The sequence below is a fragment of the Sciurus vulgaris genome, assembly GCF_902686455.1.
Source record: "Sciurus vulgaris genome assembly, chromosome: 2".
Lineage (NCBI taxonomy): Eukaryota > Metazoa > Chordata > Mammalia > Rodentia > Sciuridae > Sciurus > Sciurus vulgaris.
The window spans coordinates 65,289,131-65,313,273 of record NC_136462.1 but is presented as its reverse complement, the minus strand read 5'-3'; the positions used below and the strand labels follow the sequence as shown (position 1 = coordinate 65,313,273).

Genomic DNA, 24,143 nt, shown 5'->3' with positions numbered 1-24,143 from the left:
TATTCAGAGAATGAATAAATGATACTGAGACTGGAATCCCTTAATTAAATTGCTATTATGACTGTGAGTTATACCTTTAAGATGAAATTGACCCTTCTCGCTCTAAAGAATCTTGAATTAATTTATCTTCTCAGTTGTGTGGCAGGTAGCTACAAGCTGTCAACAGTCTTGGATTTCCTCCTTCTGATAACTCAAGGAAGTTAGGTCTATACCTGAATTTACTAGACTGAACTCTTTTGAGGCTATCAAGGTAATGAAATCTTCAATTTTAGTTTTAATAAAAAGCTCTTTGTCTATTGGTCTGTGGTACTAGTGCTCCCGGACCTTTTCTGAATTACTCATAATTTTTTAACTTCCATAATGGAAGTTGAAGAAGTTCAGGGAGGGCCAGTTAGAATTGTCAAATTCCCTTGCTGATATGCAGTCTTGCAGAGCATAGACCAGCTATCATTATCAATGTTGAGGGGTCCATGGTCACAGATTCAGGCCTTTTTAAAAGAGAGAGAAAAAAATCTACAATGAGAGGTATATGCTTATGATTGGATTTATTAAAAGTCACTACTTGTTTCTTATTAGATTTTAGTATTCAAAATTTTAAATCTCTCTGCCCAGGAATCTTCATACATATGCCATATCTTCATTTTAAAATTGAAAATATTTAAATGAAACATTCTGCATTGTTTTCTGAATTAATCAGTTATCCTGGTGAGTCCGTAAGTGGCTACCAATAGGGGCATAGCTTCACAACTCTCTATTTTAGGATATTCACTTAACATGGGTTGGGAGCTTCTCTGATCAACCCCATCCTCCCCTTGCTCACACAAAATTAACTCTAACTCTCTTTACTTGGGTCTGCTTCTATCTGTGCTTCTGGAACAAGAAGTTAAGAGTTTAACTAACTCACTGTGCCACCCAACCCCACCTCTTGCTCTTCCTCCTTTCACTGGCTCACATAGCACCCTTCAGTGAGGAGACCTGTCTTACAGCTTTAAAATTTTCAGCTCCTCCACGGTAGGGTAGCCTCTAGGAATACTACCCCAGAGTCCTTTTTGTATGTATATAATAACAAATTGTTAAGCATTATATTAAGTATGTGGATTTCATAAAAGAAAGAAAGAATCAAATGATCACCTTGATAAGGACTTATTATGCCACTTAAAAAAAAAATTGGTCCCAGGGATTAAACTCAGGGGCACTTAAACACTGAGCCACATCTCCAGCTCTTTTTAATTTCTATTTTGAGACAGGGTCTTGCTAAGTTGCTTAGAGCCTCACTCAGTTGTTGAAGCTCAAGATACTCCTGCCTCAGCCTCCTAAGTTGCTGGGATTATATGCATGCACCACCAAGCCAACATCTGCCCACTACTTTTGACTTAATGGATTGTGTTAGTATTGTGATAGGAAGTAACACAAACATGTGATTTGAAGGGCCATGGGAGCTCATGAATTGTCCCAACTCCTATCCACTCCAATTTAACTATCAATGCCTGAAGTTTTCACATCTACACTTATTTCCTCAAGATACTTGTTAAATTTAAATCCTTTTTATCACTTAAATTTCATTATAAATTAATTATTTTAAAATTTGCAGTATGAGAGTAAGTATAGGTTTGCTCTTTCCAAAAGATAAATGTGATTTTCTGGAATAGACCATTTATATCCATAATGGAAGAGGAGATTAGTTTGGTTCTTTCTGTGCTGATCTTTCCACATATGAAAGATTATGCCTGGTTATGTGGGAAAAATTAAGAGGAACATATAAGAAAGTAAAGCCTTTAAAATAGAGTGGTTAGGTTAATAGAGGGACTTGAAATCCTACATGATAGATAATAGTTATAAGTAGAAAATTTGCTTAGCCTGGAGAAGAATAGCCTTATGGAGTAACATGATGAACATGATGGATTTCTTGAAAAGCAAGCACGTAGGAAAGATATTAGACCTTTCTGTTTGTTTTCAGGTGGTAGATCTGGGACCAACAGGTGAAAGAAACAAGAAAAGACAGATTTTTGGTCAGCTGGAGTTTAAATAAGTAGTACTTCTAACAGTTAGGACTATCTAAAGATAGAACAGGCTTTCCTGAAAAGTGCAGTTACAATTTGGTATGTGGTCAAGAATCCCTGGATGGCCACCTGTCACAGATGTTGCAGATGGGATGTATACAACAGTGGAAGGACTCGATAGTCCTCAAGATTGGTCTGTTTCAATCCTCAGATTATTTTATTGTAAGAAAAAGAACAAGAAGACACAGGCAAGCATTTTTCTAATGGGACAAACTCTGCCTTACTTCAGACTTCTGCCTTGAGCACAGCACTGCTTCTCTGGAAGACCATAGAAGGCTTATAAATAACACACGAGGACTTCATTTTAAAAGCGATGGGAGAAAATATTAAAAAGAGGTGTAAGGCAGGAGAGAAGAGAGAGGCAGCTGGAAGAAGCATAAGGATTTAATCTGAAAAGAGCTGGGAGGTCCAGAGTCCTCCGTTTCATTTTGGCGATGCTTCGTTGACGTGCCCTCCTTCCTTTCTCTCTACTTGGCTCCTTTTATGTGCAATCACCACCCCCCACTCCCCATTCCACCACCCTGAGCCTTCCAGCAGCAAATGAACAGTTTTAACTGGAAATTCTCAGGGACTGTAGGCAGTCTTTGCTAGCAAATGGGAAGCTAGAACCATTTATTTTTTCTTTGCCTTGTTTTCACAGTATATCCATGCAACAGCAGTCATCTATGAAATAGTTAGGCCCGCACCAAATCTGTGGAGAACTGCCACACCCAGTTTTTTTTTTTAAACCACTGGAACCAATATATTAGTACAATATGACACAGCTTATAGGCAGGGGTTCATGAGCACCTTACTCAAATGGATTCAAATGGTATTCTATTTCTTTATTTCATTTAATCTAATCCAAGCTAGACTTATCAGAGTTTTTTCCAGGATTTTGGGACTGGAACTCGAAAGGTCAGTCTTGCTCTGGGTGGCTAAAACCCTAAAATATAAAACTAAGATATCAAGGCAGTCATATTTTCGATCATTTGGAAAAAGCCAATCTGCAGTGATAATAAAGAAGGAAGTCTCTATTCAGGGAGATACAGAAACAAAAAAGAAGAGTTTTTGTGTTGTGAGTGTGACTCTGCTGTCAAGATTTATTTATACTTAGTTGGTCTGGACCCCTTTTGAATATCTGGTTTTCCCCTCTACCTCTAATTCTAGGAGATACCAAGTAACATTTCCAATAAGTTCTCTTTTTTTTTTTTTTTTTTACTTAAATGAGTTTGAGTTGGGTTGATAACTTATGGCCCAGAGTCCTGGATCCAGAAAGTAAACCTCATGGTCCCTACAACCAAAGTGGCTATTTTAGGATTTTCATGCCATGTCCTCTTTTAGGAAGAGATTTTTTTGGTCTGTTAAGATTGACTGTTGAGCCAGTCAGAGGAGTTACATATATAAAATGTGGGCAAGAGAATGTGAGCAAGAGCTCAAGCTGATAAACTATTTGCCTGATTAGATTAGATACGTATTAAAAGTTTTCCTATTGCAAAATGTGATGCACGGATTTTAAAAAACAAAAAGGAATTGTGAAGTTTTATGAAAGAGACACTTATTTTTTTCCTGCCAAAGGACTGCTGTCTATACCCACATGTACAGTTCATTACACTTCTGTGTACCTTTGGTTTGCTATTCAGGGCATGTTGCTTTTCAGGACAATAATCTGAAGAGATTGGTGGCACCCATATTAGCATGCTCCATCCTGCTTATTTCTAGAGAAGATTGCTACCTTCAGTCTACTTGTTGGATGGATAGACAGTGGGATTCTTAAGGTTTATGTAGCATTAACAGCAGCTGTTTTCCCTAGTAATACAGAAAAGTTACCTCTCTGCTTTTAAGTTTTGACCTGCATCAAGTTATCAACAGGAGAAACCTTTGGAAGACACACAAGAGTCACTGCTTCTTAGTAAATTGTATTATGAACTCCAAGGAAGCCCTCATAATTTTGTTCCTCAAATTTGTTACTTCTGAAAGGTATGAGTTTAATCTTAACTATCCTGTGTAGCAAAATATTAACATGAATGCTTATGGATTTTCATTAATATTATTTTAAATAAAATAGTCAAAACTTGTTGAATGTTTCTTATGTACTAGCTGCTATTTTAATAATAAATATATGTAGGTGTATGTATACATATTAAGCTCAACTTTCTCAAAATCCTTTGAAGTATGTGTGCTTATTTTCTTTACTTTGCAGGGAAAGCCTACTGTCACATTATTGCCAAATGTTGTACAGTGACTTAATTTCCTTTGCCTTCTCACAGTCCATGTCCTTGACCATCAGGTTATATTATATAGAAGTTTTTCTTGATTTGCAACTATGTTTTTGCAGTGCTGGTTATTGAACCCAGGGTCTCACACATGCTGGACAAATGCTGTATCACTGAGCTGTATGCCCAGCTTGAAATAAAATTATTTTAATACAAAACTTTTGAAAGTTATATATGTTGCAACAATGCCTTATCATTTTTTTTATTTCAGGAAGTAATTTTAGAAAAGGCAAATAAAGATCAGGTTTATTCTGAATTCCATTCAATTCTGCTGGAAAGTAATGTGAAACACTGAATGCATCACCAATATCCCTGGTCCAAGATGAACAAGATCATTCTGTTGAAAGATTTTGGGTTGTTGATTAAATATTTTCTACTTATATAAGAATAAGAAAAAATCAGGCCCTAGGATAAAAATTTTTTGCCCAAAAATAAACTTTTTCTCTTAAGAAGCATATCAGGATAATTCTATCCATGAGGAAGAAATACAGTTATGTAATATGATAAAGCACAACATTAATGTTAAATTTTAAAATAAAACTTTTATTATCCAAAAGGTCAGCCTTTCTCTAGCCCATGGGTAAAGCAGGATTGTTCAACTCAGTCACAGTAATCACATTCTTTGCTAGCGAGGGGGTTAGGCATGGATATATGACCCAAACCTAGCACATGGGACCAGCAAAGATGTGTACAAGTCTTGGATTTCCAGTCTAAGAACAAAAGACACCATGGGAATCAAAGTTCCTCCTCTTTGCAAGATATTGTCCTGGCTCCATGAGATGCCTGTGCACTATAGTTGTGTGAGCTGTTTTTGGTCACAAGCTAAGGAAAGCAGAACAGAAAGACACAAAGGACCTGAATTCCAATGACATTGCTGGGCTGCTGAATTAACCAAGCCTGGCATCCTACTTCCAGATTTCTGATTATGTGAAATTAAAAGTAAATCTTTACTATTTTAGCTACTTTTAATTTGTCTTCTGTGAACCTATAGCTACCAAAATGTGTTTACATTTTAATACAAATAGCCATTAGTACCTCATATTTTAAATTATATTTCATAAACCATAATTCTATGGAAGATAATTGTTAAATGTTGAGCAAAACACTTAGGAGACTGAGAAAGTCATTTAAAAAATGGTTTTAGATTTTTTTCTATCAGGGAGTCCATAACACATCAAAACCCTACACCATTAGTATGATTACCTGTGAGAGACCTTAAAACATAAATGGAACATGGAGATGCTAGCAGACCAAGTTATATAGCAAAAATGAGGATGAGGTACCAAGCCTCCCGAGCTATCAGATCATGATGACCAATATACTAATGAGAGTTATTGTTCACAAACCTGGTAGACATAGAGTATTGGATCACAGTATTGAATCACATTTGTTTTTAATTGCATAATCAAAACAGGCCTTGTAGTACTTATGTGCATCTATAAAATGAAGATCAAAAAGTACATTGCACATGTTCTTCTGAAAGACACAGCTCACACATAGCTTATTTGAAATACAGATTTGTGCCAAACCCCACAAAACAATTTTACCCATTTCTCCCCACCTTCATTTTTAAAGTGTGAAACTATTTAACATATAGGTGGCTACAAGATCATAGAACAACCAATGAAATGATACTGATTGTATGGAAGCAAGGATATGTGGAATTTCCTGTGGTTTCCAACTTGTGTCCAGTCTCACTGGTTTATGTGTAATAACTTAAAGAGATAGCAGAGACACCTTTCTGTCACCTTTCATTATTAGGGTACAGTTTTAGATTACCCTATTTTAAGGTCTAAATTTTAGACACCAAGAGACCAGATAACCAGGCAGATCCTTAATTAAACATTGTGTACCTGACAATACCTTTAGTCCATGTGAATGACTGGGGAAAAAAAAATCTACTTGCTTTCACTTAGCTCTTGAAATCTGAAGACTTTGTGGTAAACAGTGGGTAGACAGGGGAGGGTTTAACATTCTCAAAATCTGACTCAGGTAAAGAAACTAAAAAGAAGTGGAAAAATTACATGTCTGTCTGCCTCTCCTTTTTTTTTTTTCTTTCTGAGTCACTCGCTTGTTGGTTTTGCTGTTATTTTTCTGATTTAGAAAACGTTTGTTTGGAAATCATTTGTACAGTTGGACTACTTCTACAAGCAAGCTGGTAAATTTCCTGAGTTGCTAGGCTAAACCTGCTAGGAGCGGCAATGTGGAATATTTTCTTCTTTGTAGACCCCAGTGAGAAAGACAAGAGAGTGTAACCACTTTATGACTGATCTTTAGAGAAAGTCAAACCCTGTTGCCTTATCAGAAAGATTATTATAAAATTCAACAGAGAAATTCATGATAACTGAGTACTGTGCAAGGAAATAGTGAACAAAACATATTCCCGCCTAAGAGAGGAAAAGGTCAATGTACAAATCTGCTGCCCATGGAAACTGAGGCCTTTTTTGATGGTCAAATGTAAAGTGTTTAAGGACTCAAACTGCTGAGATTCACATAAACTAAGTCCAGCAACCATCACACTGGGAAAGTCAGGATAGAGATGCACATTATATGAGCCTGAAACTGTCAATTGCAGAAATGATTTGAAGTTGAAAAGCTGTTTTCCAAGCCACCTGCAGCACACACGCAGCATGAGAAGGATGTTTTCACCTGGACCCTACTTCTCTGCCAAAAACCTGGCATTCAGTAAATGTCCAGAGGAGCAATAATACTCATCGGTGAAGCATGAAATAGGAGCGACAGGGAAAGTGACACCAGATCCCCAGTTGGGGAAATTGGAAAGCATTAACACGTCTGTATACCTAACAGAGCACAATTACTACATTTTATTTTGTTTCAACAGTCAGAATCTAAATGAACATCACCATTCAGTTCGTTCTGGGCAATGATCCAAGCTCATCTCTGGTACGGTTGATTTTGAAGCCTTACAGTCAATCATATCTTCACAATTTGTTCTCATTTCAGGCTTCGGGCATCCTCCTGATTTCCATTTCTTATGTGGAAGCCTTGAGTCATCTCTTCTGGCAACATGACCAACCCAAATCAGTAATTTTCTCCAAATTATATTGGAAATAGGGATCTTGCTAGTTTGTTGTTTTCTTCCTCCTTTCCTTAGTGTTGTTTTCCCTTAAGGATCTCCTAATACAAACCTGATTGAAGGTATACAATATCCTCTCTCTTCTCCTGCTATCAAATCCAAGTTTCTTACCCACATTACCCTGTTGTTATAATTAAAACAACAACGAGGGGCCTTGGGTTACAAGTACACACCGTTGCTGGATGGATGGCATACGCCAGGGCAGAATTCTAGTTTGCCACTACACCTTCAGGGCATTATTCTGGCATCATTTATTCTCCACAAGACCCAGAAGTTCACAGAGTCCAAATGAAAGAGTGGGCTTTCATGATTCTGTTATTTGAGTTACATAAAATCTGCAATCCCAAATTCACAGAATTGCCGGTATCTTGGGGCCATTTTCATTTGGTCACAAGACAGCAGGGGGAATCTGTGTGTCTTTCATAGGAGAGGAAAAATAGCTCAAAAAGAGTTTATGATACACATTATTCTTTTAAAGACAGCAAATTAACTTCAAGGTAGTGTAACATAATAAAGGTTTTAGCTAACATTCTAATATAAAAACAACAGTTTTCCCTACTCAACTCGTATCAGATCTTCAGACACAAACAATATGTTTTTTTATTATTCATTACTGAGAATTAATTGAATTAAGTTTCTGCATAAGGTGCTTGAATTTGTTACTCTAAACCATACCACTTTCATTGTATGCTTTACAGAGGAATTCTTTAAAATTTTCCCCAATACACATTTTAAATTTTACCACAACAATTAAACTTTGTTGATGTGTCTAAAATAAACTACAACTTTGATTTTCTAAGCTACAAAAAGATTAGTTTAGCTGTCAGTATCATTTAGGAGGTAGGTCTATGGCTCCATTCCCTGGAAAGTTGGCAGGGCGATTGACTTACTAAACATATTGCTCAGTTCAGCCCAAGGAAAGCATTAGCATGATATAAGAACCAGAACTTGATGGAAAATGCTAAAAGAAGAAAAAGTGAAAAGATATTTGAGAAACAAGCAAAGTGATAAATAACATGGGTAAAATGGGGGTTTTAATTGCTCCACTAATTGGTAAGTGACATCACTTACTACATGGCAAATGTTCATTTTCAGGGACAGACTACTTTGCTTAAAAAGATGAATGCATTTCTATTAGGAAATAAGAATCATTGAAGGACTGTCTGTCCCTTATGCAGATGACACCTATGAGGAAAGGAGTAAACAAACAAATGAACAAACAAATCCCACCCCATCTCCCAACTCCAATTTTTGGGACTGGGACCTGGAAAAGTCAGGAAAGGGAAACAGATCAAGGAGTCAAAAAGTCCTTCATTAGCCATCTCCCAGTCAACTTTTTGCTCTATCAGTCCCACAGAGGAAATTCCTTGCTCCATTCCGATGATTCCTATCTACTCATCAGACCTGTTTTTCATACATCCTCCATTTCTAAATTCTGTCCTTCCCATTCATGAAATGACTCTCTTTAATTTACTTACTCATTTAATATAGTGGCAAACACTTTTTCCAGGGCCATATATTGATACAGTAGTTCCATTGTCCCAAATCTTAATTTTCTCCAAGAGGCCTTCTCTGACATGGCAGGAAAAACCTTGATGTTGCATCTACCTACATTATTTGACCAAGATGTTGCCTTTTATATTATCTTATGGGCCTGGCACATTGTAATGCTCAAAAGGTAAAATGCATATATATACATATATATATATATATATATATATACAGTACATAACACACTTATATATCTATATGTATACACACATATGTAGATCCATATACACAGACATGACTCAATGTCTATATTAATAGTCTGAAAATTGGCATATTTTTAACTGACTAGAGTATTGTTATTTACATAATTACCATATTTAATCCACATTATAAACAGCTTAAAGAACAATGGTCACTCCTATTATTTATCACTACCCGCTGGGAATTTAGCATTAATTCAGGATTACTTGTAAATAAAGGCAACATGAATATGGGCTCTACAGCCACATTCTTTGGCCTTGAATTCATCTCAACCATATGTTAGCTTTTTACCCAGCATAGAAAATTTTTGGTATAAAAGGTGAACAAATTAATTTCAAAGCATTGCCGTTGGACTAGAATATCTCTATATCTATGCCAATTCTCTATTACAAGTACTTAGAGAAATGAGTCAGTTGAAAGGCACCTAATTTAATACCTTGACCTAACTAAAGGTCTGTACTTGACTGCAGATGGGACAGAAAGCTTCAGAATTCAGAGATATCCTTCATAAATGGAATCTTATAAGCGTGTGACCCAGTACCTAAAATGTTTACACCCCATTATGGAATTTTGCTACAACCTAATAATATATGTTAAGGCCAAAGATGTTGTGCACTAAGTGCACTGGGTTGTCTACTTCCAAATTATAAGTCACAGTTCGAAGTGCATTCACTCTTTGTGGCCACCAATTATTAGTCAGTTAAAAAATCAATTTCTTGAAGTGCCCCCTAGTGGTATCAGGTTGAATGCCCTAAGTTAAAAATTGCCCTAAAGCTGCCAAATAATCAAATGTTGGATCAGGTCATTTTGTAGGTTATGAATTAGTCTGATTCAGTAGACTTTCAATTCACTAATAGTATCCAAAGGAAAAGTATTATAACATCTTGTACATCCATTGAAATTGGAACTATTGAGGGAAATGTTAGAAACAAAAATAGCAAATTATGTGAAATGCTTTACAATTATTATTCCCTTCAATTTTTATATGAAATAGATACTATTACATGCATTTAACAGAAAGGGACAAGAAAACTAAGAATGTTTCCTGTAGCCAAACAGCTAGTAAATGATGATGCTGTAGTCTGCAGATAAATCTACTTGGCTCCAAAACGTTAGCTCTTTGACTTCTCTGGGAAACTTCATTCTGTTCCCAGTTCTAGTGCTCATTCCCTGTGTATCTAGTGTTAGTTGAAGGCCACTTCCAAGGCCCTGATATATTTCTGGAAGGATCTAAAATGCTGGTTTTTGAATAGAGGAACAGCAGAGCCAGGGTCTGTAGTCCCTTTTGTTATAGTCCCCTGTACCATTTTTTTTTGAAGCGCTAAGTGCTTAGTTAACTGGCTAAAGCATACAGTAAATGGATAGTTACTAAACTTTTTGGATTTAATGAATCAAAGCCTATATATACTTTCTAGACTTCCAGAAGTATGTAGTCTTCCAGATCACTTTGACAAAGTATGTACTTCATACCATGTTATTATCAATGAATAATTAAGGATTAACTATTTCCTTCATTGTCCTAGAAAACCAGTAGTTAGATAAATTAAGCAGATTTAAAAACACTTGAACAATGCCAAAGACTTAATTTCTGAACTTGTCCATTTCTCCATGGTGATTTCATCCAGTTCTATGACCTTAATTATCACTCAATTGCTGAACAATCATACCTCTCCAGTTCATCTAGTCACTAATATTCCCCCTTGGATCTTTAATAGATACCCATAATAAGCATATTTAAAATGAATGACAGACTCTCCGTCCATGAACTTGTTCCTCCCACAACGTTCTCCAGGTCAGTTAATGGTAATTCTGTCTTTCTAGTTCCTTAGACCGGCAACTTTGAACTCATACTTGAGTCCTTTCTTTTCTTCACCTCTATTCTGTTAACCTTGATTCAAGTCCTGATCATACTTCACCTGAATAAGTGTAATAGTCTCTTCATTGTTTTCCCTATATCTACTTTCAACACAGTTTCAGAATGGTCCTATTAAACTAAAGAGTGGATCATGTCACTCTTTGTTCTTAATTTCCCAATGTCTTCCAATCTCATCAGAGCACTGCCAAGGTCCCTGTAAGAGGCACAGGTACTCTGTTCCCCTGCACTATGTTCTGCCTTTCCCCTCATCCTCTCCTCCTCCTTTTCCATTCCTCTCTAGACCATGGGCCTTCTTCTTGTTCCGTGGATCAGGAACACTGTCTAGTGCCCTTATACAAGCTGAGTCTTGCTTGGATCCTTTTCCCTGCAGATTCCCATGGCCCACTGCTTACCTTCTTCATGTCTTGGCACAAAGAGTCCCTTTTCAGTGGTGTTGGTCTCACCTTTCTTATATTGAAAACTGTAATATGCCCACTTATTAGCTCTTTTTTTTTGTTTGTTTTATTTCCCTTTATAGAACTTATTCCTTAAAATATGCTTTCCAGTTTCCCTGATTAATCTACTCTGTTGCTCCCACCAGGGTGGCAACTCCATGAGGAAAGGGAAGGGATTTTTATCTGTTTTACTTTATGTCTCCTCAGGGCCAAATATAGTACTTGACATATAATAGATGCTCAGTAAATATTCATTGCATGAAAGGAAAATGCAGGGCTGGAGATGTAGTTCAGTGGTAAAGCACTTGCCTAGCAAGTGTTAAGTCCTAGGTTTAATCCCCCAAACCCATAACCCCACAAGACACACACATAGAAAGGGAGAGAGGACACATTATATTCTCATTGACCAAGGCTGACGACACTGTGAGTAGAAAATTGTATATAGCATTTTAAATTATTCTAAGATCCATTTCTTTTACTTTCCTACCAAATGTCATTTCTTTCTGCTTTACTTGTTGCCTTCTATATTTCACAAAAGTGACTATTAATGAATAAAGACAGTTCTGGGCATTTGACCTAATAAACATGAGTAGACTTAAAGAAATGTCAAGCAAGGAAGGCAATACTTCAGGTGTTATTATTCCCTATCAGCAACCAAGCTATGATATCAAAGGCCATTTTTATACCTAATCCCCAACCAGCACTATCCTTTCTCCATGCTGATAGAACCTGTGAGGCCATGTGCTCAGGAAAGAGGAACTTGTTATATCTCTGATATGACTGGTTTGTCACCTGCTCTTATTCTCCTGGTTGTCAATCATCTGGGACATAGCAGTGAGATTACCTTCAGATATTCTGATGTAGTAGGTCTGAGTGGAGGTTTGGGAATTTTTAATGCTACCCCTAATTCTGATGGAGAAGGTGCATGAATTACATATTGAAAAGCAGAAACAAACACTTCCCCCATCAAATGAATGGCATAGAACTGCTCTTACATAGATATCCATCTGTAGGAAGCAGGCCAAAGAACTCAGAACTTTTGCCAGGTCATTCTCCTGGGAACTTCATGAGATCACCCTCACTTTCCTCCTTTTTCTGTTCTAGAATATCCTCACTTTGTGGGGAAACAAGGACTGCTGATTGCAGATGTGCTCTGTGCTTCTGCTGTGGCCATCTCTGGCCTCTGAGGCCAGGAAGGTACAGATATTCTTACCAATCACCATCATTGAATAGTAGCACTTCACTTTCCCTAAGACTGAGTGACTGGAGGGCTTTTTTCTCTGAGGGCAACTTTTTGGTTTCCTCTTTTGTTTATTTAAGAATGACACTGAGACATGACCAAACCAGATTATTATCTTGCCTACATTTTCTCAAAAGAGATTAATATTTCTTTCCATCTCTGTCTATCAAGACTAGCAAAAATCTTGGTTGGAATACAGCATGCTTTCTCTGTTTAAATATTAGAACAATTAAATGAGAGCACTTTCCTCTCATTCTGCTAACAGTCTTGCACTTTGCAGAACAGGTACAACAGGAAGTAGCCCCCTCTAAAAAGCAAGCAGGACTACACCTACAGTTTTGTGAGCTGAAGAATGTAGGAAAATCCTTTCCTTATGTTTTATGGAATGAACCAACAAAAAGGCCAGGCCCCTCTGGTGTTCTGCAGGTCACTGATGTATAGAAAAGTAACACTGCACAGGGAATCTGGCAACACATTTGGCTTCTAAATTGATTACTTAGTTTAAGAAAAGAGAATGTGAGTTACCCCTAATCTTGATGTTTACACTTTCCACCAAAGTCATTGTTGGGGGTGGGGGAATCCTTTATTTCAATGACTTCCATATCTCTCACACGTGCAATCTATATTTTTCATTATTGTTCTCAGAACCATTAACTTATTTATCAGCAGGTATTTACTGAGCACCTGCTATATGTGTGTTACGAAGAATCAATAGTTTAACTAGTTTGGTCACTGAAATATCAAACCTGCTTCCATAGGATCAGTGTTTAAGTCCATGAACTTGAGAGAATCATCCACAACATTTTAGTAATCTGAGTATTTCATGAGCCAGGAAAAGCACAAGTATGTTTTTCTTCCATTTTCCAAGGAACACTGAATAACATAAAGAAAACTTTATTTTCTCAAGCAAAAAAATTGAGTAATTTCAAGTCCATATTTAGAGTTTGAATTTTTCTCTCCAGTGAATCCTTTCATTCATTCATTCATTCAACAAATAGTTGAGTATCTGCTATGTGTCAGCCAGGCTTTCCTGGTTTACACCTAGGATGTGAACAAGTCAGACAAACTATCCACACAGAGCCTATGTCCTACTGGAGAATAATGTCAATAATGACAAAAGCAACAACAACAACCACTACCTAATAAATTGATGCCAGATCAAAGTCAATGATCATTAGAGAAAATGAAAACTAAACCACAGTGAGATGCCACTTCATGTTCATTAGGATGATTATTGTAAAAAAAACCAAGCAAACAAAAACCAGAAAATAAGAAGTGTTGGAAATGGTGCTACTGCTATGGTTATAGTATGGTGGTTTCTCAAAAAATTAAACATAGATTGGCCCATGTAACACAGCAGTTCCACTTCTGTGTATATACCCAAAAAATTGAAAGTAGAAAGTTGAACAGATATAGTTGTGTGTCACTTAAAATGAGGACATGTTCTGAGTAAAGTGTTGTTAGGCTTTTTTGTTGTTGTATAAATATCACAGAGTGCACTTACACCAACCTCGGTGATATAGTTCAATCCCTTGATGTGGCCCCTTGATGAAATCAATAGTCATAAAATAAACATGAGATGTATGAGGCTGCTGTCAGTGTAACGTGGCATATTATAGTAAACATTTTTTCTTAAGTAGAAGGAGTACATTCTAAAATATGACAAAAATATAGTATAGTGAATACATAAGCCAGTAACATAGTCATTTCTTTTTATTATCAAATATTAAATATTGTACATAATTGCACTATAATTTTATACAATAGGCAGCACAGGTTTGTTTACACCAGCATCACCACAGACACGTGAGTAATGCATCTCTATGACCTTACAACGTCTATGTTGTCCCTGGGCAATAGAAATGTTTCAGCTCTATTGACATCTTACAAGACTACTGTCATGTATATGGTCTGTCCATCACTGACCAATACATTGTTATAAGCTGCATGACTGTATTTGTACACCCATATTCACAACAGTGATATTGATAATAATCAAAGGTGTGGAAAAAGAGCAAATAACAAAATATGGAACATAATACAGTGGGATATTATACACAGCTTTAAAATGAAAGGCAATTATAATACACACTAAAACATGGGACTTTGCCAACATTACACCAAGTAAAGTAAGTCAGGCACAAAAGTACAAATTGCATAATTCCACTTACAATAAGTACCTGGAGTAGTCAAACTTACAGAGACAGAAAATAGAATGGTGGTTACCAGGGTAGGAGGAGAGATGAATGGGGTACAGAATTTCAATTTGGGAAAATGAAAAAGTTCTGGAGGTAGATTGTGTGATGGTTGCATAATGATGTGCATATACTTAATGACACTGAAGTGTGCACTTAAGAATGGTTAAAAAGGTATGTTTTATGTTGTGTGTATTTTAATGCAATTTTAAAAAAGGACACCAGAAAGCAAAAAGTTATAAGGTGCATGTCTGTAACCCCAGTGGCTCGCAAGCCTGAGGCAGGAGAACCACAAATTCAGTCAGCCTCAGCAACTTTGTAAGGATCAAAGCAACTCAGTGAGACCATGTCTCAAAATAAAAAATAAAAAGTAAAAAAGTGGCTAGTGGCTAAGTACCCATGGGTCCAGCCCCTGGTTTTTTAAAAAAAATGTAATCAAGATGAAATTCAAGTCCAGGCCTCTCTGATCCTAAAGCCTATGATCTTTCCCTTGGGCCACACCACACACTGGGTGTTTAAAAGAATTTCCACAGTATTACAAGGTGATGGCATGAAAATATGGGAGGAAAGTAGTGCCCAAAAGAGGGGAAAAGAGAGAAAAAGTATAGTACAAAGAAGTTTGATTTAATAGGGAAGGTATTAATAAATATACTCTGTATGTCTTCCACCAGAATTCAGTAATTTTCATAGAAATGTATTTTTATCACCAATAGCAGAATGTGTAGTAAAGGAGGAATAATTTTTTTTAAGGAGAGCTAAGGGGTGAGAAAATAATGGAATCTTTTAAAAAACTCAATACTCATTCAATAACAGTTAACTTTTAAATTGGTATTTATGATGAAGACTATAAGATACTTCACAAATAGTGTAGGAGAATAAAATTTTTAAATTACAATAATATAAACTCCAATCTATAATTCTAAAAGAGAAAAAGGAAACAAAGAAGAATTCCATTAAGTCTGGATCCTTGAAAAACTATAGTTCAAATAATTTCCTCCTTCATATTAAATAATCATGAATCTGGATAACTATGCTATCTGACCACACATTAGAAAAAATATGACACCAAAAACCATAAGCACAGTTTCCCTATTCCTTGAAGAAAGCAATAGCAAGCTATCTAAGAACTCATAAGTACCACCTACCACAAAAAAACAAAAACACTATTCAGAAAGTGAGCATTTTGTACATAAAACACTTCCACCAACCACACGTGTGTACACAAGCACTTGTTTGTGCACACACATACACACATTTGTTATTTGGTAGCTTTTTCCCCTCCATCTGTCAGTGGCCTCTGGTGGTGATCACTGATCCCTATGCAACCTCAACTCCTATGGGGCTTGGTGTCACATCCGTGCTATGGAGCCACGGGCTGATGTTCCCAGTGGAGACCTCTCCATCTCCCCCTGGAGGCTGATAGACTATGTAGCAAGCCTGGCATCTCACAGAACAGCAAATGAGAGCCTGGGACACAGGGCTGAAAGTGGATTTCCTGTAGGGCCAAGCCAATCACTTCCAACTGTCCAGCCAGATGTTTTTCTATATGGTCCTGGCAGCCATGGCTTGAGAAGGAGCCAGAAGTTGGCCTGCCTTTTACACTGAAAAGTTTGAAGGAATGCTGGGGTAGTGCCATCTCATAATAGAAGAGGTAGTCCCTTCGATCTGCACACCATTCTCATTTGCCTTGGGAGCCCTCCAAAGGGAAGGGGGGCTTTTGTACAAGTGGGTGTGTCCATCCAGTACACACCAGGGCTGGAGGACAGAAGGGGGGCTGAGGGAAGGTGGATGGAGAAGAAAGATTCTGAGTGATTGGAAGCTGGTGCCAGATGGAGCTGGAAGACAGTGCTCTCCAGCCTCCCTCCACACATGTGTGGTCACCTGGGGATTGCCTGGCTACGCGCACTGCTTCACATCTGTCAGCTAAATCAAAGATGCATAATTGAAGATGCAAAGCGAGAAACATTACGTGATTCCCAAGGCTCCCTAGAGGATTTGGGGTCTGTAATCCAGTGAGGAGAGTTTAATGAGACTTGAGTCTAGCATTTTCGTCTATGAGAGAGACTCTCATTCCAGCTGTGCTCAAGGATGCGGAAAACTTTTTTTTTACAAAATGCGGGCAGTCTTTCTTTATTGGTCACTGCCTGCCCATTTCTCTTGCCATGCTTTGGTTTTCTCAAAGAAATGCTTCTTTTGAAGGTTGGCAATTTCTGAGCATGAGGAAGGCTCAAAAGATGCTGTGATTTAGGCCTTAGGATAAACAAGTCAAGGGAGGATGTCTCGATAAATCATTAACCTGGTACATTTTCTTAAAATCAACTTTAAACATCTCCGTATGTTTCACCTTAAAAGCAATACATATTGAAGATAAAAATTCAAACAATGCATAAGAATGGAAATTCTGAAGTGACAGTATAAATAAGATTCTTTGCTGGTGTTCCTAGTATAATGCTTCTCAAACAGTCTGTGGTAAAGAAATTTTTTTTTGTTTCCAATCATCATGGATCAATACTTTTGTAAAATGCAATAAAAATGAATTGTTGGAATAATGACGCCCCCCCCTAAAAAAAAAAAGCACACAAAAACCTACAAAGCACAAACTCATTTTAAAAAAATTTCAGTTTCAACAGATAGCACACTTGGATGTTGTGGCACTGTTAAATTGTTATAACATTTCTAAACATTCTCCATTCCTGTACCTACTGTGGAACGACACTTGGACCATGCATTTTGCCCTGGAGAATCGAAACTTTTCTATCATATCAAACATATGAATATACAGATAATTTAAAAACAGCTTCTCATACTTAATATCATATTTAAGTTTTTCAAGATACACCCTGGTTTTTCTCATTCTTTTTTATAAGTTTCTGGTATTCCACAGTATGAACTGTCTCAATATTTATAGACACGCAGGTGGTTTCTAGATTTTGCTTATAGTCAAAATAATTTGAAAGCTTGACCTCCAGAAACAGACTACTGTTCTTTCTCTCTCTCTCTCTCTCTCTCTCTCTCTCTCTCTCTCTCTCTCTCTATATATATATATATATATATATATATATATATTTACATATATCTATATAAATTTATAAATTATGTATGTTATTTATGTCCAAAATTTCTTTTTCAGTGCTGGGGATTGAACTCAGGGCTTCACTGATGCTAGGCAAGCATTCCACCATTGAACAACCCTAAGCCCCTATGTATCTTTTGATGAAGTGACCACTAGTGCTTGCTAGAATTTCTGCTTAGTGAGTCAAAGCAAAACGTTTTGCAGCCCAAAGGTTCTTATTATTTTGAGAGTCACACCAGTTGTAAAATGACTGAAACATCTGTCATCAAATGGCAGTATAAAGCATGCTCTCCAGAGAAGAGGGCTGGGTGCCACTGCAAGAGGGCTGGGATCCACACCTCAGTGGACAGACTTTGCTTTTTCAATTAAGTAGCAGACAAGTGAATATGCAGCCATGAATGCAGATGCCACAGGGCCTCAAAGAACTGAAAGCATATCAGGGCCACTCAGCAAGCCACTCAGCTCTTATCTTGGTGGCTCAGACCTCACCCAGAGAACCTGAATGAAGGGAAGTTTGGCCTGGTAACAAGTCTTGGCTTAATGCCCAATCCTTCTCTCTGTGGATTTTTTTTTTTTTTTTTTTTCCTGAAGAAGTGAATTTGGGACTCTACATAATTTACCTGCATGAGTTTTCATTGTGGCTAGGGTTTCAGGTGCTGTGGGGCAGTTAGTTTTGTGTTGGTAAACCACACTCCAAGGCAGGCAGGTCTAGTCAAGATTAACTGAGCATTTGGCCCTAGCAATCTTGCTCTGGGCACAGGACATGACCCAGAAGAGGGGTGTAGCATTTCTGATGTTTATATTTCAGATGTCTCCAGTACAGCCAATTATGTCAGATCTCTGGGCATGTATGGAGATCCTGGGAAGGATTTTGTGTTGAAAGCAAAACTTCTCAAGCAGAAAGACAGGTTTTCCTTATTACTGAGTTAGCCAAGTCAAAAGGAAAAGGAGGTTCTAGGTTTGTACCCTGAAATTCATCACCTTGGGTTTGGTTAGTGCAGACAGAAGAAAAACAGCAAGAATTCCACTCTGCATTTTCAGCTGAGAAGGAAATAACCTTCAGATACCCCAAAATCTAATAAGGACCTGAAACTTTCTCATGTGAGAACTAGAAACACACTGAAAACCAGTGAGGAAACCTAAGTTTTTGGTCTTGCTAAAATTTCAAGTGGTTCTGATGAAAGAAGTCCTGAGTGGAAGTGTCCAGGTTAACAATCAAGTTCAAGTTACATCGAGAAAGAATGACTTTCGCCAAAGGCTGCTTGGGCCTTGCTTCTGAAGTGTGCATTATGCATGTCAATGGAGGCTCACAGGGTATGTGGGCAAGCCATCCAAGGACTTGTGAGTATTTTTGTTATTCATCTTATGCTCAGTCTGGGCTCTGAGGTGGCATCCTGTGTCTCAGGCATTGCCTGCACAGGGAGAGGACTTGGGCTTGGCATTTCCTCAGTGACCTGCCAGTCCCTGATGCATAGCTTCTTCAGGATTTTTCTTTCTCTCTTTCTTTTTTTCAACCCTGCAAAGAGCGCATTGAATGCAAACCTGCCCCAGCAGGCCTGCCTTACACAGCCGTTCAGAAATGTTTTCTTTTTCTTTCGAATATGCTCTTTTGAATGGGCACCTTTCCTTCACTCAAACTCTTTTGTGTTAAAGCAAAATTGCCATTTGGACCTGGGGGAAAGCAACCTTGATGTGAACCTGTGAAATCTTTTCCTTATAAATATACCTTTATGAGGAGCATTTGGTTGTACTGACATAGAAATGTTTATTTTTGTCTTCAAATTCCCACTTTTAACAAACCATCCAGCAGACAGGTTCTAAATGTTTGTGTTGCTGAGATAACCCTTGGTAACAAGGAAGCTCTAGGCCTCATGACCTCTCAAGGCTGTTTGGTCCAAGATGACATCATTTGTGTTTCATAGAAGAGAAAACCAAGTCTCCAAAGGGGAAAGGCCAGGATCATAGAATAATTCAGTTAGTACAGGTAGAAAATTCTATCTCATAGCTTATAGCTCTCATCTGCAGATAATGACTTAGCAGTAAAAAACGTAAACTGCTAAGTCCCTGGGCAATTTAAAAATAAGTTATCTCAAGAAACAATCAGCATAGATCTCACCATGCACGTTTTCTCTCTGGGTAACAGAGAGAGAAAAAATCTGACTGTTTACTATCAGCTCACTGAGGGTTTGCTCCTGGGATGTGCCTGAAAGATGTACATGGGCACTACAATTCCAGGGGTGGCCAGGGCTGCCTCTTCTTGTGACTTTGTTCTGCATTTATCACAGACCATGACAAAGCCAACCCAAATCACACTTTTTATCAGGAGTGATTAAATAATTACCTATAACTCTGATATTACTACCATGTTGAGTTATGCAGGTTGGTGAAAAAAATGAAAGAAAGAAAGAAAAGGAAAGGAAAAGAGCTCATAGATGAAAATGTTGGAGAAGAGACTGTGTGTGTGTGTGTGTGTGTGTGTGTATAAAATATATATGCATTTGCATTGTTTTACATATGCAAGGAGAAGTTTGGTCTCTCAAATTTAGTGGGAGTGAAAAATAGCAGATAAACACCATTTCCTGCATTCATAGGGAAGGTTCTGCCAGCTCTTGAACCTTAGCTTGCCCAGAGATTGTCTAAACACCCAAGATTTTCTGTTTTGAAGTGAATGGCTTATAGATGTCAGAGAGATAAGCTACCTTACACATAGTTTTTGAAAAATGTTTTCGTGTTCTTTCTGACTCCCTCACTCACTTCTGTATCTACTGATAACATGGAATGCAGCACGTGTGTTTAGGAGAAACCCTCCCCCTGCCACAGAGAGAAGGGCATTGTCTCCTTACCAAATGCCCTAATAAAGGTAGTAGGGAAGAGAGAAGGAAAGAGGAAGGGAGAAGAACTGATCCCAAAGAAGGAGAGGGGAGGAAGAGAATGAAGAAGAAGGGAAAGAAAGAAAAAGAAGAAAGTGGCTCCTGCCTCCTTATTATTATTCTTCATTCTTGCCAAAGTTGCTTGGCAGATTCTTAGAGGCTGTGGGGCCTGTTCCTTGAAAACCAACTGGATGTCTAGACCAAGTTTAAAAGCATCTCTTTAATTACAGCCACAGAGATGTTCCTCTTTCCTTTCATCTTAGGCCTTTGAGGAGCTCAGTTCCTGCCCTGGCCATTATCTCCTGAAATGTTATACATGCCACATCGCCATTCAGTTTGTGCATCCAAACAGAAGCCTTAAGCATTTTTCCCTTGTTTAGGTTGGCAGGGCCAGCCAGGGGGTGTGACTTTGCTGCTCTCATCCTTTTTTTGTTCCCTTGAGCACCTATCACATTAGTCTCCTATTCTGTGCCAGATATGTCCTTCAGGAGAGCATTCACTTCAGGTAACTTCCTTGAAGGGGCTGCAACCTTGCCCCTCTCTCAAAAGATGCAAACCAGGAAAATTGTTGCTACTCTCTTTATGAAGCTGGCTTATTTTAAAGCTGATTTGATCAAGTTGCACAGACTGCTAAAGAGTATTTCTAAATGATTTGCAACATTTACTGAAAGTTGGTTAATCTCCACAAATTTTCATGGAGGATCATAAAGTGCATTGTGTAGTAACAAACCAATAATCTTCACTGACTTCTCAGAGGCCACACAGCAAGTTGGGTAAGAGCCAGTTTATGAATCATTATTCTGGTCTCTTGATATTAGGATATATTTGCATAGAAGCAACTTAAGAATTAACATGGACTAGGTCTGAAATAATAAGAAAAAGATATATAAAAATTTAGACTGTTATAACATTTAGAAAAGAGAACAAATTATTAAATCAGTTACAAAGATATATAAATTGATTGGAGGACTTGAGGATATAGTTAACTCTGGTTATGAGGTGCTAATTATTCATCTTGTACAAAAGTATCTGGTTTTAATTTTAGTTTTTGTTCTTTTTTCCTTTTGGCTGCTAGATTGATGTTTATATTATTGCTTATAAGTGGGTATGGAGACGAGAGGAGAAAATGAATAGCTCAAATCTGTTCAGTTTTATCCTGTTGAAATTTTTCAAAATAAAGGTACCATGGGGATTTCAATTATATGAGTTTTATTTGCATATGTTAGCAAGGACCATGCCATTATAAACATAGTGAAGAACACCCTGCCAATCCAGGTAGATCTGTTACAGAAGTGAGTTGCTTTTTCCTCTGTTGATAATACAGAATATATGTCACGTATTCCAGAAACTTTTATCTCAACAGAAGTAATGATCATATCAATAACAAATCTATTGAGGGGTCTATTATCTATCAGGCACTGAATTATTTGTTTGATACATATTATTCATCTAATTCTCAGGATAATCCTCAGGTAGATTTTCTTAATTCCATTTTTCATATAAGCATCTAAGCTCAGTCATGTGCCAACAGAGGGGAGAGGTAGCTCAGGTCAGCATTCTGCCTTATACTGAGATTCTTCTCCTAGGTCAGCTATGAGTGGAAACTGTGGGAAAGGCAGCTGTTGTGAGACTCACCTCAAATCAAATAGATAGCAAGAATTTGAAACTAAACATGTAACGACAGTTTAGAAGGATCCTACTTCCTTGAATGTTGTAAATTAATTTGAGTTTGGAAAATATACACTATCATCAATTCTAATATAATGTGATTATCATTTTGGATCTTGAATGGAAGTTCCCCCAAGGCCCAAGGTATATTATAGCCAGCCCTTCTAGTTGTTATGGAAATTGAGATAATGGTAAAGAACTTATATCTATACCTGGTACCTACTAAGCCCTCAGTAAATATCAGCATTATATCTTTGTAGCACAAAGTTGACTTTAAGAATAGGTCATTATCTTGAATTAATCCAACCTACTTACTCAGACAATTTAGTAAAGATAAATCCATTGCCTAAATTATATAGACCCTGTATTTATGTGATGCATGAGTTCGCAACTAGTGTAAGCAGGTGAACATCATGTCATAATCATCTTTCTGTAGCTTAAAAAGCCTGCCCTAAACCATACAAAGCAAAGGGATTAAGTCTAGGAATTTCGTCAAGTAACACTGTAATTTTATAAAACTTGTGGACAATGCTAATTGAATTATATTCAATGTAGACTCTCAAACAACAAATACATTGATTCTGAGGTGAGATTTAATTAGTACCACAGAGGCCCAGACCTGGGTTTTTCTCTAAAATGATTTAGGAGAGAGAACATTCATTTTTTATTTGCTCATTCATTTAATCATTTTCTCTTTTGCTCATGTAACAAATATTTATCAAGTGCTGTGAACCTATATGTGGATGGTGCTGGGATATTGGGGTCCACTCTACCACTGGAGGTAAGAAGAACAGGAAGAAACTTCGTTGCTTGTGTTGAAAGAAAAGTGATTGCTGCACCATCTCAGGTATTTTAGGTAAGGCTTGAGACAGACTTTTAATTTTGCAACAGAGTCCCCCCCCTTGATTAGAAGCCTTGATCACATAAGAATCAGACACATTAGAGCACACTGAGAAGAGCAGAGAAAGCAGCTATGAAGTTCTTTACCATAGTCACTGTGTAACTTCCCAAGATAAAATGAATCTTAATGGAGGAGCCAGGTAGGATCATTAATTTGGTGCAGTAATAACACAACAATTCTGGGTCACGGTGCTGCCTTTCATTGAGATTGCTCCTCTAGCCTAGTCCCCTGTAGAAACTCTGTCTGCCTCCTGGGGAGGTCAGACATGAGTTAAAAACAGAAACAATGGATTAAAAAAAGTTGGTCCAAAAGGAGTCGTTTTCATATGCAGTTTCCATGAGATACTGATGCTGATGTATAAGTAGCAATGCTTGGAGATCAAGGTAATATTAGCAAAACATATTCCATACTCATGCCACCCACTCCACGCTCACCACCCATCCTGGCTTTGATGGATTTAGAGATCCTATAGTTCATGCATTAGCCCAATGTCAAGCAAACAAACAAGCAGGGGAGGCAGCAACCACAGCTTTTGCAGTAATAGGAGATAGTGCCCCTAAAGCATTGTTTTAATAGCAAGCCCCCAGCAGGTTTGTGATAAGGCATCACATATGGTTTCATGGGTTACAAGAACCATTCTGCACAGGATTCCTGAACAGAAACAATGAATATGATGCTATGTAAAAAGTCTGACTACACTGAGGCTGCCATGCTCTAAGAAG

General features: G+C 37.6%; 1 protein-coding gene across 7 annotated transcripts in view; it reads right to left on the bottom strand.

Moving 5' to 3' along the window:
- Nucleotides 1–24,143, bottom strand: part of SLC25A21 (solute carrier family 25 member 21) — a 481,388-nt gene that overhangs the window by 57,484 nt on the left and 399,761 nt on the right. The gene's annotated exons all lie outside the window — the stretch shown is intronic.